Here is a 13822-nt window from a genome sequence, read left to right as displayed (position 1 = left end):
CGTCACTTCTCAGTGCGCACTCCTTGCGACATTCCTGATGCGTCATATTTAATGTATGACGCCTCATGTCGCAAGGAGTTACAGATACGTCAGTATTTCTGACGAATCTGTAAGCGCAAAAGTGGCGCATTGCTGGAGTGTGTCACAAAAGTGACGCAACTCCAGCAATGCGTCCTATCACATGGGGCAAGCTCCATGTGAGAGCGCCTGCGTCAGTCTTATGCCTGCTGTGAGGCAGGCGCAAGATTTTGACGCAACATCGTCCTAAAAGTGACGCAGTGAAATCTCATAGATTTCACTGCCTCACTTCTATGACCCTTCCTTGCGTCAATACGCCCCCCTTGCATACATTATACCTGGTGCAGGTATAATGTGGCGCAGAGTTTTACAAAGTGACACATCTACCTAGATGCATCACTTTGTAAATATGGCGCAACAAGGCGCATTTTTTACGCCACTGGTGCGGCACAAAAAGTGACGCACCGGCGGTGTAAAAGTGACGCCCCTGGTATATTACAAAAACTGTTTTGCACCACCAACAATATAAACACTTGCCAGAAACCACTAGAGGAAAACATATGCACACAACTGCAGGAGTAGTTTACCCCAGCATACTTATTCTGCCACTGAAATGACCACTAGTGAAAATAAAATCAGTCATGAATGATGCAGCCAGATTGGTCTTTAAAAAACCGAGGCGGACACACGTTACATCTCTGTTGCGCAAGCTTCACTGGCTGCCAATCAGACAAAGAATAATGTTTAACCCCTTCACTGCGGCGGCTATTCCACCGCAGTGCTAAGGGGGCGGGGCGGAAATGTGGCAGGCGCATGCTGGTGACGGAACCGCTCCATCACCAGCGCCGGTTGCCCTGTGCTTATGACGGAGCGGTTCCGTCATGGCCCCGCCCGCTCAATAGAATGCTCAGCACAGGCGTGGAATTCGCGCCACGCAGGAGCGTCGGTCGGGCCATGCCGGAACCGATCCGTCTTCAGCACAGCGCCACCGCAGTTGATGACGGAGCGGTTCCGTCATCAGCAGGGGAGGGGTTAAGGGACTTTGTGTCACACATAAAGCCCTATATGGAAATGCGCCAAGTTATATCAAAGCGCGTTTGGTTCCATATGTCTCCGCTCATCAGACTCCACCCTTCTGGTCCGCCCCCGCTTCAGACTATCAACTATGGGTGGGCGGGCTTTCTCAAATGCGATCCCATTGGCCTGGAACAACTTGCCAATACATCTGTGCAAGGAAACAAGCCTCCTGCCGTTCAGGAAGATGCTCAAAACTGTGCTCTTCCGGGAGGCTTGGGCTCGTCCTAATGTGCTCTGGCCCGGTGAATATTTAGTGTGTACTTCTGGACAAGCGCCTAGAGACCTCTGGGTGATTAGGCGCTATACAAATGTAAATAAATAAATAAATAAATAAATAAATAAAATCTTCTGGCCTGTCCTTAGTCTGCAGAGGGGGCCTCACAGCACCACGCGGTGCTTCCAATATATGAATTCCAATGTCTTTGTTAACGAGATGTACAATAAACAGGCTTTCTGCTGAGCAGAAAAAAGATCATAAATGTTTTATGTCATCACAGCAGCCATTCCTCTCTAAATGGGACCCAGAGTGAACTTAAAGAAATGTTTTACAATGCAATCGAGATGCAGTAATTTTGTGCACAGCTCGATGCTGTTTGCTTTTAAATGTGCTCTTTCGCTCACAGCAGCATTTCTGCTGAACAAAGAAGCCTGCGTTTTGAATATGTGCATCCTCTTTAAACAATGCTACAACTGGTATCCCCTGTGACTCTGGCTTTCGTTTTGTAAATGTAGACATCCGATTGGTGTTCTCCTCTAGATTTAGCCCAGGGTAATATCAAGTGTATCATTAGCATCCTGCCATTTCAACAACATCGGTGCGTATGCAAAGAAGGAAGAGTGGTCTGTGCTCTTCTAAGGACAAAGATGACAATAATACTGTATTTAATGCCCTTAGCAGGTGCGAATGCTCTTGTGAGATTTCAATTTAAAGTTTTCTTCTCATTACCTGAATTCAGAGCACGTACTAAAACTGGAATTTGTTCTCTTAAAATTGCAGGCAGATATCTGGTTTTTATTACTGATCCTAAAAAAATAAAAATACCCAGGCCCTGATTTCTGACCTCTCTGTAAACCCCTGTTTGCTCAGGGATCAGAATGCCGAATTGAATGCTATTTACTGAATCCAGAGATTACCAGATGCAATAAAAATCTCGACCTTGATTAAAGTTTGGCAGCTCAAACCTGTTGGACTTCACCAGGGGAAACGTGCAGGGGCGTAACAAAGGCCCCCGCAGCCCCTGTGGTGCGGGGGGCCCCCAGGCTTCCCTACATTTGAGGGGGCCCCCTCGGCCCCACACTGAAGTGAGTGCTGAAGCACAGGCCTGAGCAATGAATGCATCAGGTCTGTTTAGCTTTAGCCTTTCTAACCAGCAGGTAGCAGTGCTCTGAAGAGACCGGGCACAAAAAAGAAACAGTTTCAATGTATTAGCTTTAGTTTCTTGACAGCTAGAGAGGCCTGGAAGGAAAGACACCCCAGCAGCTGGAGTGCAGAAAGAAAAATTCAAGACAGCGCAACCAGGAGAGGTCAAAGGGCAGTTCAATGGAAGAAGCAATGCAGAGGGGAGAGAGAGATGGTAGAACTGTGTGAATAAGGGGGGGGGCACACAGAGGGACTGGTGCAGAAAGCCTGGGGACCCTTCAGCCTTGCACCTTGCTAGGGGCAACCACAGCCAGTGGAGGGGAGGGGCACTCTGCAGTAAATGAAGGGGGCCCCCTAAGCTCATCGCTGAGAGAGAGGCTTGCTCCTCTCTCTCAAGCAGCCTGCACAAGATGGCCCAGGACTGAAGAGAAACAAAGTATCAAGTTACATTGTTTCTCTTCAGTCAGAGCCAGGCCCAAAAAAGGATGGGGTGGGGGCCCGAGAGGAGACAGCATTCCCACATGGCAGGGCACTGCTCAGGAGTCAGACCCTGAGAAGGGTGGGGGTGGGGGCCCCAGAGGAGACAGCATTCCCCCATGGCAGGGCACTGCTCAGGAGTCAGACCCTGAGAAGGGTGGGGGTGGGGGCCCCAGAGGAGACAGCATTCCCCACATGGCAGGGCACTGCTCATGAGTCAGACCCTGAGAAGGGTGGTGCTGGGGGCCCCAGAGGAGACCGCATTCCCCCCATGGCAGGGCACTGCTCAGGAGTCAGACCCTGAGAAGGGTGGGGGTGGGGGCCCCAGAGGAGACAGCATTCCCCCATGGCAGGGCACTGCTCAGGAGTCAGACCCTGAGAAGGGTGGGGGTGGGGGCCCCAGAGGAGACCGCATTCCCCCCATGGCAGGGCACTGCTCAGGAGTCAGACCCTGAGAAGGGTGGGGGTGGGGGCCCCAGAGGAGACAGCATTCCCCCATGGCAGGGCACTGCTCAGGAGTCAGACCCTGAGAAGGGTGGGGGTGGGGGCCCCAGAGGAGACCGCATTCCCCCATGGCAGGGCACTGCTCAGGAGTCAGACCCTGAGAAGGGTGGGGGTGGGGGCCCCAGAGGAGACAGCATTCCCCACATGGCAGGGCACTGCTCAGGAGTCAGACCCTGAGAAGGGTGGGGGTGGGGGCCCCAGAGGAGACAGCATTCCCCCATGGCAGGGCACTGCTCAGGAGTCAGACCCTGAGAAGGGTGGGTGTGGGGGCCCCAGAGGAGACCGCATTCCCCCCATGGCAGGGCACTGCTCAGGAGTCAGACCCTGAGAAGGGTGGGGGTGGGGGCCCCAGAGGAGACAGCATTCCCCCATGGCAGGGCACTGCTCAGGAGTCAGACCCTGAGAAGGGTGGGGGTGGGGGCCCCAGAGGAGACCGCATTCCCCCATGGCAGGGCACTGCTCAGGAGTCAGACCCTGAGAAGGGTGGGGGTGGGGGCCCCAGAGGAGACAGCATTCCCCACATGGCAGGGCACTGCTCATGAGTCAGACCCTGAGAAGGGTGGTGCTGGGGGCCCCAGAGGAGACCGCATTCCCCCCATGGCAGGGCACTGCTCAGGAGTCAGACCCTGAGAAGGGTGGGAGGTGGGTGCCCCCGAGGAGAAAGCATTCCCAACATGGCAGGGCACTGCTCATAAGTCAGACCCTGAGAAGGGTGGGGGCCCCAGAGACAGCATTCCCCATCGGGCAGGGCACTGCTTAGGAGTCGGACCCTGAGAAGGGTGGGGGCCCCAGAGACAGCTTTCCCCTCAGGACAGGGCACTGCTCAGGAGTCGGATCTTGAGAAGGGTGGGGGCCCCAGAGGAGACAGCATTCCCCACAGGGCAGGGCACTGCTCAGGAGTCGGACCCTGAGAAGGTTGTGGGCCCCAGAGGAGACAGCATTCCCCACAGTGCAGGGCACTGCTCAGGAGTCGGACCCTGAGAAGGGTAGGGGTGGGGGCCCCAGAGACAGCATTCCCCACAGGGCAGGGCACTGCTCAGGAATTGGACCCTGAGAAGGGTGGGTGCCCCAGAGGAGACAGCATTCCGCCCCAGAGACAGCATTCCCCACAGGGCAGGGCATTGCTCAGGAGTCAGACCCTGAGAAGGGTGGGGGCCCCAGAAACAGCATTCCCCACAGGGCAGGGCACTGCTCAGGAGTCAGACCCTGAGAAGGGTGGGGGCGGGGGCCCCAGAGACAGCATTCCCCACAGGGCAGGGCATTGCTTAGGAGTCGGACCCTGAGAAAGGTGGGGGCCCCAGAGACAGCATTCCCCACAGGACAGGTCACTGCTCAGGAGTCAGACCCTGAGAAGGCTGGGGGGCCCAGAGGAGACAGCATTCCCCACAGTGCAGGGCAATGCTCAGGAGTCTGACCCTGAGAAGGGTAGGGGTGGGGGCCCCAGAGACAGCATTCCCCACGGGGCAGGGCACTGCTCAGGAATCGGACCCTAAAAAGGGAGGGGGCCTCGGAGGAGAAAGCATTCCCCACAGGGCAGGGCACTGCTCAGGAGTCAGACCCTGAGAAGGGTGGGGGCCCCAGAGACAGCATTCCCCACAGGGCAGGGCACTGCTCAGGAGTCAGACCATGAGAAGGGTGGGGGCCCCAGAGGAGACAGCATTCCCCACAGGGCAGGGCACTGCTCAGGAGTCGGACCCTGAGAAGGGTGGGGGCCCCAGAGGAGACAGCATTCCCCACAGTGCAGGGCACTGCTCAGGAGTCTGACCCTGAGAAGGGTAGGGGTGGGGGCCCCAGAGACAGCATTCCCCACAGGGCAGGGCACTGCTCAGGAGTCGGACCCTGAGAAGGGGGGGGCACCAGAGGAGACAGCATTCACCACAGGGCAGGGCGCTGCTCAGGAGTCTGACCCTGAGAAGGGTAGGGGAGGGGGCCCAAGAGACAGCATTCCCCACAGGGCAGGGCACTGCTCAGGAGTCAGACCCTGAGAAGGGTGGGGGCCCCAGAGACAGCAATCCCCACAGGGCAGGGCACTGCTCAGGAGTCAGACCCTGAGAAGGGTGGGGGCCCCAGAGGAGACAGCATTCCCCACAGGGCAGGGCACTGCTCAGGAGACGGACCCTGAGAAGGGTGGGGGCCCCAGAGGAGACAGCATTCCCCACAGTGCAGGGCACTGCTTAGGAGTCTGACCCTGAGAAGGGTAGGGGTGGGGGCCCCAGAGACAGCATTCCCCACAGGGCAGGTCACTGCTCAGGAGTCGGACCCTGAGAAGGGAGGGGTCACCAGAGGAGACAGCATTCCCCACAGGGCTGGGCGCTGCCCAGGAGTCAGACCCCGAGAAGGGTGGGGGCCCCAGAGACAGCATTCCCCACAGGGCAGGGCACTGCTCAGGAGTCAGACCCTGAGAAGGGTGGGGGCCCCAGAGACAGCATTCACCACAGGGCAGGGCACTCCTCAGGAGTCCGACCCTGAGAAGGGTGGAGCCACAGCGACCACATTCCCCACAGGGCAGGGCACTGCTCAGGACCCTGAAAAGGGTGGGGGTGGGGGCCCCAGAGACAGCATTCATCACAGGGCAGGGCACTGTTCAGGACCCTGAAAAGGATGGGGTGGGGGCCCCCAGAGACAGCATTCTCCACAGGGCACAGCCTCTGAGAAGCTTTGGATGAGGCAGCACAGAGGAGAGCTGACAGAGGCCGGAGAAGGAGTGCAGCTCCCTCCAGGAACAGGAACCGCTGGGAGGCATTGGAAGGTAAACAAGCATTTGCAATATATGGTTTTGCAATATATGGTTTTGCAATATATGCATTTGCATATATGCAAGTCATACATGGTTTGGATTGGAATAGTTAGCTGTGGAATTGTGTTGTGTGGATTGGATCTGTGGAGTGAAATAATGTGGCATGGTGTGTAGTGTAATTATGTGGATAGAAATTGTGTGGGATTGAGTAAACTAGAATTATGTGGAGTGGGATTGTGTGTCATGGAGTGGGATTGTGTGTTTTGGAGAGTGTTTTGGAGAGAGATTATCTGCAATGGTATTATGTGCTGTAGAGTGTAGTGGTGTTTACTTATGTGGTGTGCTGTTAAATATTGTAGCATGATGTGGAATTTTGTGATGTAGTTTAGATGTATGTGGTGTGTTGTGTAATTGTGTTCTTGGTTTGAATTATGTAGTTTGTTGAATTATGTGGTGTGGAATGGAAATGTGTAGAGTTCAATTTGTGTGACGTGGAAGTGTGCGCTGTTGAGTGAAAATTATGTTGAGTGGTATTAGGAATGTTGCTACGTGGTGCTGAGTGGTATTATGTGTAGTGTAATTATGTTGTGTGAGGAATTGTGTGGGGATGAATTTTGTGACGTGTGGAATTATGTGGCATGGTGTGGTCTATAATTGTGCGGAGTGGAATTATGCAGCACGTTGCAGAGTTGTATTTTGTGGAGGGTAATTATGTGTTTCAGAGTGGAGTGTAAATATGTTGTGTGAAGTATAATTATATAGGTTGAAGTGGAATTATGTGTAGTTCAATTGTGTTGTGTAGAGTATAATTATGTGGTTTGGAGTGGTATTAAGTTGTGTGGATTGTTATTATGTGATGTGGAGTTATGTGGTATGGTGTGAAGTGGAAATATGTGTTTTTTAATTTTAAGGATTGCAATTATGTGGTATGGAATGTTGTAGGGTTAAATCATTTATAGTAGAGTTCTGTGGAATGGAATTTTGGGATGTTCAAATGTGCTGTGTGTGGTAGACTTAGCATAGCTGCCAAGGTTTCAGATTAAGATGTGTGAAATTTTCATAATTTCAGTGTAATTATGAGTGACATTTCAACATGACAGGGGCATAACAATCAACCACATTCCAATAAATTAAAGGATAACTATTAAAAAATGTTTAAGAATTAATTAAGATCATCAGGGTAAGACATAGCCAAGCTGGCTGTAAAAGGAGCCCCCTAAAAAGGCTGGGGCCCTGGGCCAGAGCCCACTTTGCCCATGTCTTAAAATGTCTCTGCGTGGCTGGCACTGTCCCTTGTGGTGATCTAGCTAGAAGTGCTGGTACGGTCCATTTAACGCTGTGGTGTCCCTTGAGAAATGCTGCACTGTCCTTTTAGGTGCTATGGGGTACGGTTCAGAAGTGTCGCCACTGTCCATGAAATGCTTTCGGACCTGTATATCCGGCCTATGAGATGTTCTGCATGGATTTATGTATATACTGTCCGATTTGTGTATGCACTTCGCATTGGAATGCTATGTGTCTTTTTAGAAATGCAGTTCTGTCCTATGAAATTGTCTGAGATCTGTTTGGGTTTGCCTATATTATCCTTTGAAACGGTTGGGACTTTCTAATTTGTTTGGATCTGTTTTTACTGCCACATGAAATTCTTTGGAATCTGTTGATACTGTCCAAAGAAATGTTCTGGGAACTGGTTGTACTGCCCCATAAAATGCCCAGGGATATGTTTGTACCCCCATGGAATGCTCAGGGATATGTTTGTACTGCCCCATGGGATGCTCAGGGATATGTTTGTACTGCCCAATGGAATGCTCAGGGATATGTTTGTTCTGCCCCATGGAATGCTTTTAGATCTGTTAGTGTTACTGCCCAGTGGAATGCTAAGTGATCTGATTGTACTGCACCGTGGAACGCTCTTAGGTCTGTTGGTGCTACTGCCCCGTGGGATGCTCAGGGATCTGCCTTTACTGCCCCATGGAATGGTGTTAGTTCTGTTGGTGCTACTGCCCTGTGGAATGCTCAGGGATCTGTTTGTACTGCCCCGTGGGATTATCTTAGGTCTGGGGGTGCAATTGCCCCGTGGAATGCTCAGGGATCTGTTTTTACTGCCCCATAGTGCTACTGCCCTGTGGAATGCTCATGGATCTGTTTGTACTGGCCAGTGGATGCATGTTGTAGACTCAGCGTTCAATATTTGGGCATCCAGAATTATTTTTCATTTCCAAAGATTGACCTAGTGCAATAGAGAGAAAGGCAGACAACGGAGAAAGAAGCAGGAAGAGAAGGACACGACTGCAGCAGTGATAAAAGCAGGACTCGGGATGAAAATAATCCCAGCTGTGAGCTAGGAGGCAGGGTGGGAGTGTGTAGTGGAAGAATCAGGCATGGGGTAGAATAAAAACTAGGCTCCCAGTTTTCTATTGTGCCTGCGAAAGGCTTATCTTTTGCTCACAGCTTGTATCTAGAGAGATGGGTTGGTAGATGAGTGAATAAATGGATGATAATATGGAATGAAGGTCTTGGTTTGATATGTGTTTCGATGCAAGAGGATGAATGGGTGGGGATGAATGAATGGTTGGGTTAATGTGTTGGGTTGGCTGAATGGCTGGGAGGGTGAATAGATGGATGGGTTTTGCTAGTTTGATGGATAAAGGGTTTGGATGGATGAATAGATAGGGTTGGATAAGTGGGTGGTTGGATGGGTCATTTGGGTGGTTTAGTTGGTAGCATTTGACTCGAAAATGGTCACACAAAAGTGTCCGATATTGGCACAGCAATGATGGTGTGATTAAAAATGCTCCCGCCCTCGCCTGCATAATTGTGAGCATCCTCATAATGCGGCCATATTGCTCTCGCTGGCTGTTGCTCACCCATATCCATTTATGATTGTTGCCAGGGCAATTGTGTCTGCAAGTGTGTGGTTTTTATATCAGTCCTTTACCAAAGAAATAGTATTGGGTCATTCCGCATTAGGCTTCTAGTGCCAGCCCTCTATATTCGAGTAGCATGTGGGCTAATGGGATTTAAATGTCCCCCATTGCATTACACTTCCCTCTTCTGAAAAAGGGGAGCAGATGTTAAGTGTCTTGCGACATCTTCCATGGCATGTGCGAGCTATATCAAAAATGTGTGCAGTCACCTCAGTCCTACACGTTTCCTCAGTGGGTTCCGCTTTTGAATCCAGTCCTGGATTTGCTCTGGTAAGCGCTCGGTCAGCATGGGCCCTTGACCATGAGGGATCATCCACCTTGTCCCACCCCTAAGGACCATCGGAGTTTCAGTGGGTGGTAATTGGATAATTTGGAAACAGGGAGGGCATCATGGTGGGGCGGCTGGGGCCCTGCCGGCAATAAAAGTAAAACATATTGTAGGGCGGTACATACTTCACCCACTCTCCATCTCATGCCGGTCTTACACCTGAAGGAAACTCGCCAACATATACTATAAAATCAATAGATCAATCTACAAGCAAAATGAAAGCCTTTCCAAACTATATCTAGATTTTAGTATTTCTACTAGTGGTTGTCTAATCTCACATTGGGACTCTAACGGAGCCAGTATATATATTGATGAACATCATGATCCCTGTAATAGGCAATGTTTCCTTAATTCACTTACCGCTTTAATTTGTTTATCTACTTTAGATGATCATTGTCATACTAAATCCTATTTTACATCACTAGTGACATTCTAAAGTCTTTAATGTGGCTTAAGTTTGGATGATATAATGTTTGCTGTGCTCTCATTTCTCACGTATATCTCAGTCATGTATTAGTTATTCCTGGAAGACATTCCGGCAGTTTTGCCATTCACCCTCCAAAACGTAGAGCTTCCTTTATCAAATGCCTCAGAGCATTCTACAAAGAGCAATGTGTATATATACCTATCTGTGATAAACACAGCACCTACCACTTGTGAGTTTAACCTGAGGAATTGCTGGATTGAGATGTCGAGATGAAATACTGTAGATCGTGGGCCCGGCTGCCGGGGGGAGGGGGGGGGGGCTACATGATCTTTGCAGGGGGGCCCCTCAAGTTTCGTTACGCCACTGGAAACGTGTACAGTATTTACTATACCATGTGGGTTTTGGAGCGGTCAGCGCCAAAATGCGCAATTATTCCACAAAAACTCGAATATATGTGCTATTTATTGGACCTTATAAATAACATACCCCAGGGTATCTTTATTTATCAGGTGTTATTTATCAGTATTATGTGTAGAGGTCGGAGGTAAACCGCTGCTACTACCGTGGATCAAGCATCCTGCGGCCGTCTGGCAGCAGTTCGAGGCCAAAATATCCTGGCGGTGCCGTAGTGGTACAGATGAGCATATTTTGAGTTCCCTCTCCACACCCCTTTTCATGGCTGTGGCACTGTCATGAAAAGGGTGGCGGTGACGCAATAAAGTAGGTCCCAAAGGGCCCCCTCTTGCCCCTGTGCATGGGGGTGCATGCAGGGGGAACAGGATGTGCCCCCTGTTGTTTTGCACCCCCAGCTCCTGCATGGGAAGGGATGCACGACATGGTGCATTCCTTCCCATGCAGGAATGTGCACTGGCAGTCCCACAGCGGTGCTGTTTAAGGCACGCAACGAGCCATTAAACAGCATCACTGCTGGACCACCACACCGCCTGCCCGTCAAACCACAAAATTACTTGTAATCTGCTGGGCTGGTGGCGGTGAGTTTTAGTGCTCCTGGAGCGGAACAGAGCAATGGTGGGCCACCCTCCCCAAAACTGCCAAAACTCATAATCAGGCACTAAGGCTTTTTGCCACAGTTAGCATAGTTCCAGTCCCAGTCTTCCAGAGTTGTTTCTGATTAGTCATATTCATGAAGTGGTCTGTTTACAGATGACACTTTCCTACTTTGAATGCCTAGTGCAGAAACATGTTAGTTAGCCAGAGTAACTCATCAGACCTCTGTTCCATAAACAACAGATTGATATAGTAAACGCTGTGCCATGGAGTGCTTAGAGGGATGAACAAGGGGTGAGTGGGCTAGAGACATTAATCTTGTTTCAACTTTTTATAGATATGAGGGCAAAACACGTATCACAATCTGGTCCAACAGCTATTCCATCATTCAAGACAAACATCTCGCTAGCTAGATGCCCATGTAAGTTATGATTGTTGTGCAGTATGCCTGGGATAGATGCAGAAAGTGTGCACAATGAGACCCTGGACTAAATTCCTAGAGTCATAGAGTCCAAGGGCGATAACTACCAAATTGACTGCAGATGAATTTAAACAGGACTGTTGGGCGCAAATGATCATATGGTGGGTTAGAAGCATCCCAAAAGGCTGGAGTGTGTCTGTGCCTAGCAAAGACCAACTATTTTATTGTGGATCTAGGACAGCAGATTTGTCTGTATGTGCCTGAATATTGGGCACCGCTTCCAAAATACAAGTTCAAAGGAATATTTGAGAGCACTAACAGAGATCTATCTGTCCAAGTATAGATTTTAGATGTATATATTTTTGTAAAATATTTTAAAAAAATGAAAAGCAAAAGGAAGTCCTCTGACATATACATTTAAACACATTAATATTGTAAAGACATTCAGTAAGGCTTAGTGGAAATACACTAATGCCTATAAAGGTGTTACATTCATAAATTATAATTAATATTCTATTATTATAATAAATGCAAAAGCATAAGTGCGATTTAATGGCTCTTGCAATTCAATGGCGCTCCTAATTCACTGTGCCCCAATGTAGTAACTATGGATGTAGTGAAATAAACCCTGTTAGCCACTGCTATTATGTTATTAAAGTTCGTTAAGCTGGTGCCTCTGTAAAGGAAAGCTGTAGTTTTCCCAGTCTTCCTGCAGCTTGCCTTTGTCTCCAAAAGATCTGAGCAAATTGTTGGTTAAAAGTGTACTGACTTTCTTCACGGTCTGAGGACCGTGAAGATGGTGCAATGAAAGCTGCAGCTGCTCATTTGCCTCTATCAGGATTTCTACTATCAGCTGTGGGTTTTCATAGTCTCAGATCCATGGCCAACAAGAGTGTCAATCCTTGCACACTTGGATGCTTGCTCAAAGCCCTCGGATTGAGAACAGAGAGTGCAGCAATCAGGTGGGGAGGGCTAGTCCAGACTACAGGATCATGAGACATGGCATCAGGCATTGATGTCACTCCATGCTAGGGATTTGGATTTAAATATATATATATTACTAGCTTACCCATCGTGCGTTGCTGCGATCTCAGAAGAAAAGGAAATTTAAAGAAACTTTTTATGATAACCTTCAATTTACATTGTGTCATTTTTATTGAAACTTATTCATTTTAATACGGAAAACATTTCAAAGTGTGGTTTTAATTCTGTTTATTTATTCGAGTGCTTGTGGATACACAATATTTTTTGTTTTTCTGTCTGGTGCGTAGACGAATAATTCAGGTTTTCTGACGCGTGAGCTGGCCACATACAGTTGTCCATGCGAGAAGCACGGATTCCTCCAAATCTAGTCCACACACTTGCAGCAATTGTCCTTGTGCTTTGTTGATGGTCATTGCAAAAGTGAGTCGCACCGGAAACTGTAAACGTTCATTATTAGAAAGATTATGAGGGCCCTGGAGGGCCGGGGGGCCGATATTTAACAAATTGTTCTTTTTATTTTTTGTTTTGTCAGAAACCTTCGCAGGAGTGAACTCAACAACTTATAACAATTTTTTTTCTTTTTGCCAGAATCTTTGGCGGGAGTGTACTCAACAACTTCCCAAAGTTTCATGCCGATCGGATGAATGGTGTAGTAATGCATAAAGGACAAACAGACATACTTTTGTTTTTATATATATAGATTCTGAGCAAAAGAGATCGTCATCCTGGATGGAGGCAGGTACGCTGGAAACTGTCTATGGTTAGGTTTAGATTTGTGGAATGGAAGTTAAAGGGACATATGGATGAACCCAAGTATGAAAGAGGTATGGCTCCCCCATGACTCCTCTGTCCCTCCTAAGATGCTCCTTCTTTTTGATTTACATGTTTTGCAACCTTATGGATACTTTTACTGCAAAGGTAGTAAAACTGTATGATTGTAGGGGACTATAAAAATAATTTGTATATATTTGTAGGAAAAGGTACTCTGAAAATTAAGATAAAGGGAGGAGTGGAGACCCACTATGGTTACTGAAGCAGTAGTTTCATTTGACTGTTAATTTCTATATCTGTTTTCTGTGGCCAGTGCAAGGAAATAGTATCTTCCCTGCATGTTAAACATTGCTGCAGGCACGCCTGCTGGTGGTCAGTCATGTTTATTTAATATTCCTTGATTTCACAATTATGATTCTCAACTGTTTCTTATAAAATATGGCTCTGCCTTTCAAGTTGCAAATCCACATACTTCACAACTTCAGATATCTTTTTTTTCAAATTGTCAATAGAGATTTGCAATTGCAAACTGGTGATGCTTTTCTTAAAAAAAAAAAAGCAATAAAAAAGCAACAGCAAAGGCAAACTTGAATGTACTGCGAATCATGGGGTTAGGCAAAGACAACCACGGGTGTGAAATAAGAAAATGCTTGTTGGTAGTAAAGGAGGAATTGTATTTGTGGGATTGGGATGGCTGAATCCATTATTTGAATACAGAAGATCTAAGCGGATAATGAAGGATGTATATGTGCGTCTGAGCCTGATTTGTTTAACTGTTAGTGT

The sequence above is a fragment of the Lissotriton vulgaris genome, chromosome 12 (genome assembly GCF_964263255.1).
Source record: "Lissotriton vulgaris chromosome 12, aLisVul1.2, whole genome shotgun sequence".
Lineage (NCBI taxonomy): Eukaryota > Metazoa > Chordata > Amphibia > Caudata > Salamandridae > Lissotriton > Lissotriton vulgaris.
This window is presented reverse-complemented; position numbering follows the sequence as displayed.